We start from the raw sequence: 6000 nt of genomic DNA, 5'->3' as shown, positions 1-6000 counted from the left end.
AAGCTCAAGGCTTAAGTAGTATTAGTTCTATCTCTGTTAAGGATCAAATAATGCTTTGGCACTATAGACTAGGACATCCTAGTTTTTCCTATCTAAAAACATTATTTCCTATGTTATTTCGTGGAGTGGATTATTCCAAACTTTATTGTGAGTATTGCATCTTATCAAAAAGTCAGAGGACTAATTTTTCCTCAAAACCTTATCAATCCTCAAAACCATTTTATTTAATTCACAGTGATGTTTGGGGTCCTTCAAGGATCAAAACCCTTTTTGGTAAAAAATGGTTTGTAACTTTTATTGACGATCACACTCGTTTATGCTGGATCTATTTAATGAGTGAAAAATCTGAAGTTGAAAATTTGTTCAAAGATTTTTATACAATGGTTGAAACTCAATTTCAAACTAAAATAGGAATTTTGCATACTGATAATGGCACCGAATATTTTAATGAAGTCCTTGGAAATTTTTAAAAAGGAAAGGGGATTCATCATCAATCCACTTGTGTTGATACACCTCAGCAAAATGGTATTGCTGAGCGAAAAAATAAACATTTACTAGAAGTTTCTCGTGCCATTATGTTTTCTATGAATATTCCTAAATACCTTTGGGGTGATGCAGTTTTAACTGCAGCCTACCTAATTAACAGGATGCCTTCTCGAATTTTAAACTATAACACTCCTCTTGAAAGTTTGAAAATTTTTTTTTCATCTACTCGTATTCAGTCGGATCTACCCCTTAAAATTTTTGGATGTACCGCTTATGTTCATTTACCTAGTAAAGGGAGGTCTAAACTTGATCCAATGGCTGAAAAATGTGTTTTTATAGGCTATGCTCCAAATAAAAGGGGATATAAATGTTTCAATCCTACTACTCGAAAAAATTTTGTTACTATGGATGTTTCATTCCTTGAACACCAACTTTACTTTCAAAAACAATTTTCTTTAGGGGGAGAAACTAGTAAAGAAGAAAATTGCTGGGATGTTATTCCTTCCTCTACCCCTTTACCTAAAATTGTTGATACAACACCTAATGATAAAGATAATGTTCTTGGTAATAATACTCCTACATCTATTTTGCCAAGCATTGTTGATACTTCGACAGGGGGAGAAATACTACCGGCTGTTCCTAAGAGAGCAACTTAGAGCTTCAGGTTTACTCAAGGAGGAAGACTCGGAAGAACAGTAAAGAACCTACTATTCCCTTGGTGCAAGCTCAATCTGATTTCCCGAGAACCGAACCTACAAATACTCTAGGTATTCTTGATACTGCTTCTTCTTTAGAACCAACTAATGAACCAACTAATTTGACCGTTTCTATTGAGTCTTCTGTACAAAAACCTTATGACCTTGATATTCCTATAGCCTTTAGAAAAGAGAAACGTTCCTGCACCAATTACCCAATAGCCAATTATTTGTCCTATGACAGACTTTCTCCTAAACATAAGGCCTATACATCTAAAGTCTCTAACTTATTTGTCCCGAGAAACATCCAGGAAGCACTTGATAATCCTGATTGGAAATTAGCAGTGATGGAGGAGATAAATGCTCTTAAGAAAAGTGGAACTTGGGTGATTGAGGATTTACCGAGAGGTAAAAAGACAGTCGGCTGTAAATAGGTATTTACTGTGAAATGCAAGGCCGATGGAAGTATAGAGAGATATAAGGCGAGACTTGTGGCTAAAGGATTCACACAAACTTATGGTATTGATTACCAAGAAACGTTTGCCCATGTAGCCAAGATTAATTCTATCCGTGTGTTGTTGTCCCTTGCAGTGAATTCCAACTGGCCGTTATACCAGTTAGACGTAAAGAATGCCTTCCTTAATGGTGATTTGGAAGAAGAGGTGTTTATGAGTCTACCTCCTGGATTTGAAAAGTGTTTTGGTCGAGACAAAATCTGCAGACTCAAGAAGTCCTTATATGGTCTTAAACAGTCTCTAAGAGCGTGGTTTGAACGCTTTGGAAAGGCTGTAAAAAACCATGGCTATCATCAGAGCCAAGCAGATCATACCATGTTCTACACTCTGAAGGGGGTAAACTTGTGATTCTAATTGTTTATGTGGATGACATAATTTTAACAGGTGACGACCTTGAAGAGATGACCAGACTAAAGAAGAAACTGGCAGAAGACTTCGAGATCAAAGATTTGGGAACACGAAAGTACTTTCTTGGCATGGAATTTGCAAGATCGAAAGGAGGAATTGTTGTAAATCAAAGAAAGTATATTCTTGATTTACTCGGCGAAACAGGTCTTCTAGGATGTAAAACTGCTAAAACTCCAGTTGAAGCTAACTTGAAGCTTACTCCAACAAAACCAGAAGATGTAATTGATAGGGAGAAATTTCAGCGATTAGTAGGTAGATTAATCTACTTGTCACATACCCGTCCTAACATAGCTTTCGCTGTAAGCATGGTGAGTCAATTCATGCACTCACCGGGACAAGGGCACGTTGATGCAGCCTATAGGATTTTGAGGTATTTGAAGGGAACTCCCAGCAGAGGACTGATGTTCAAGAAGAGTAATAATCTATAAGTTAAAGTCTATACAGATGCGGATTGGGCTAGAAGCACGACTGACAGACGATCAACTTCAGGATACTGCACTTTTGTTGGAGGAAACCTAGTAACTTGGAGAAGTAAAAAACAAAGTGTCGTAGCAAGAAGTAGCGCCGAGGCTGAGTTTAGATCCCTAGCACACGGATTTGTGAGGTAATATGGATCAAAAGGCTATTTGAGGATTTGAAGATCTCAGTTCCACTCGTTATAAAGGTGTATTGTGACAACAAGGTTGCCAACTCAATAGCTCATAATCCAGTTCTACATGATAGAACAAAGCACATTGAAGTTGAAAAGCATTTCATCAAAGAAAAAATTGAGAGTGGCCTAATCTGTATTTCATATGTACCAACCATTCAACAGGCTGCTGATATACTTACAAAAGGACTACAGAAGAGACAGTTCGAGTTCCTAATAAGCAAGCTAGCTATGGAAGACATCTACAAGCCAGCTTGAGGGGGAGTGTTGAAGATATGAATATTCGGTATCAATTATACCAAATATGGAAGATATTGGGCTGATCATAGGAGATTAAGTCAAAGAGCCTAATTGAAGAAGATTAGGAAAGTAGTGATTAGGATTGATTTTGTATAGCAATTAACATTCCATATTTACTAGTCTTTCCTAGAATAGTTTCCTTTGTAATTAGTATTTAAGGATGTGTTGTACACCTACTGAATATACAATTTCATTATTCTTTCTTCTCTATATTTCTCTAGAGTAATATATAACTACTAGGGAAGGGAGGCACGTGAAAGGCATGTGCTTTTTTTTTATGTATTAGGACAAACTTTTCTTTCTTTGGCTTTATTTTTTGGTAATGAGTTTACAAGCCATATTTAAATTAGTTAAAGAGCAGCGACAAAAAAAATTTTGGGCATGAAATCATTTGAAATAATTTCAAACTCTCATTTTGCAGTGACATATTCAATAATCACATCACACATTGATAATGAGAGATGAAAAAATTGATCTTTTCTATTTCATAACAAAATTACTAAAGTTAAAGAACAAACTAAAAGTATTAGAACCAAACAAAGCTCATAGAACATAGGCCTTTTTTTTTTTGGCAATATGTACAATATATATGCAATCAAAAAACTATTTACATTAGCTGCATTTATGTGATGTAGTTAATATCCTACAACAAACAGCAATGTACCTACGTTGCTTATTGGATCTTCAAAGGTAGGAAACGAACCTGCTGCTGATTAAAATAGCAGGAATTTTCATGAATCTGGATAAAAATTACATTAGCAAAGATAAATGAGGTGGGATTTTCAAAGTTATTTTTACACTTGAGCAAGGAGAACTTACACAAATTGATCTTATACCCAAAACCCGGAGTTGTATCTGTACTTTTAGTTTTTTACATGCCAAAAAATGTAATGCATCATATAACTTTCAAGAAACGAGACATGACTTATTATACGGTCAATAATGTAACATTGAATCTAAAATGTAAAATACAAGAGTATATGTGTAATTTTCAGTAATAAAGGATAATTAAGTGGAATGGAAAATTAAATGTCAAACATATTGATCAGTAAATGGTACCTGTACTAAAGTGTCACAGCACTAAACATAAAAGAAGATTGAACTAAAATTGTATTCCAATAGTTACAAATAGGATCCCACCGAATCAAATCCTACAACAATGTAGCTATGTTCCTTGTTGAATCTTCAAATAGATTAAACGAACACAGACACAATACTGCAATTTACAAATAATAGAAATGATGATAATGAAAAGAAAGAAATTAAAAAGGATTCTAATTGTGCTCTTTATCACTATACCACATATTTTTCTATTCTTTTTCTCATTGCAATATTACTTTATGTGCATATGTATAGTATAGAAAGCCTACACAAATAATACAAAACGCCACAGAAAAATTAAATAAAGCTAAATTTAGATGTAACAAGATCAGAAGTTGGATTAGAATTTAATTATCCAAAAGACATTTCTTTCAAAGCATAATCTAATGATAAACCCTTTGATAGTGAATGCAATGCAAAAAATAAAATCTCCATCTCTCTAACCAGAAGCATAGTCAAAAGTAAAACAAATCAACACTCATTGAAACATTTTAGCACACATTGTACTGTTAAGAATTAATAAAGATACGTTACGAAAGATTTTAATATCCGGTTAATGTATATGATTTGTTATTATGACTTTTATAGTAGTTAGCTTTTGTTTGCCAACTCATCTCTTTACTTATCGAACAATGAGAAGCAGCATGTTAAAAAAAATGCAAAAACAAGCTAAAAATATGTAGCATAATCCAATGATAAACCCTTTAATAGTGAATGCAATGTAAAAAATAAAATCTCCATCTCTCTAACCAAAAGCATAGTCAAAAGTAAAAGAAATCAACACTCATTGAAACATTTTAACAAACAATTTAAATGCAATTTCATTGAATGAGCATCCTAATTCCTAACAAGTGAGGAATACAAAAGAAGACACCAAAATTTTTCAAACAAACAAAATTACACTTCCTACTTGCTAGATGGAACATTCTTGAAAATGCAACATTTACTAATATATACATAAAATGTAAGCAATTTAAAACAAATCAAAACAATCAGTGAAGTTTTTTTTTTCCTTCATTAAACACAAATCAACACTCATTGAAACATTTTAACAAATTATATTTAAAAATGCAAACTTCATTGAATCAGCATCATCGATTAAATTATTTATTATTGGTGTTCTTATCTTGTAAAAGTTAACATCTAAGAACAAAAAGAACCAATACTTTACAAACTCTAAATACCACACGGAAAAGCCACCGAAAATGTTAAATTTGTCAGAATTTTTCATTCAAAACCAAATGAAAATTGAAGTATCTGACCTATGAAATGCTTTATTGCCTCTTTCCTCATTATAACATTTTCAAGAAAATTAAGCACCTGAGATGACATGATTTGGAGGGAAAAAAGGGAGATGGAGAGTGCACTAATCAAATAGCGATCAAACAATGCTTGCTTTTCTTGCCTTCAGCCCTTCAATGTCAAGGCTCCTAAGAAATGGGTTTCTTCCTAGTTTGAATTTCTATCTCCAAAAATCATTGACCAGCACTAATAACAAAAAATCAAGGACCTCGAGAAGCTAAATATAAGATAGAAGATGGAAGAAACATACAAAGGTGTTCAGCTGCCTGACGAAGCTCGAGAAGAAGTTGTGCTTGAAGTACTTGGGCAAGAGGTCCCGAGTGAAATTCTGAATTCTGAATTCTTATTTGTTTCCTCTAAAATTTATAAGATTTATCAAACACTCAAAATCATTAGCCAATGTCATGGATTAACCAAAACTTCTCAACTTAATACATTAAATTTTAAGTATTCTTTCCAGACATTTTCAACAACTTAAACCCCGTAATTATCATGAGGAATCATAATGAAAATTGCAGACATCAAAAAATGAAATAAAAACTCT

Source organism: Morus notabilis, unplaced genomic scaffold, assembly GCF_000414095.1.
Source record: "Morus notabilis unplaced genomic scaffold, ASM41409v2 Scaffold452, whole genome shotgun sequence".
Taxonomy (NCBI): Eukaryota; Viridiplantae; Streptophyta; class Magnoliopsida; order Rosales; family Moraceae; genus Morus; species Morus notabilis.
This window is presented reverse-complemented; position numbering follows the sequence as displayed.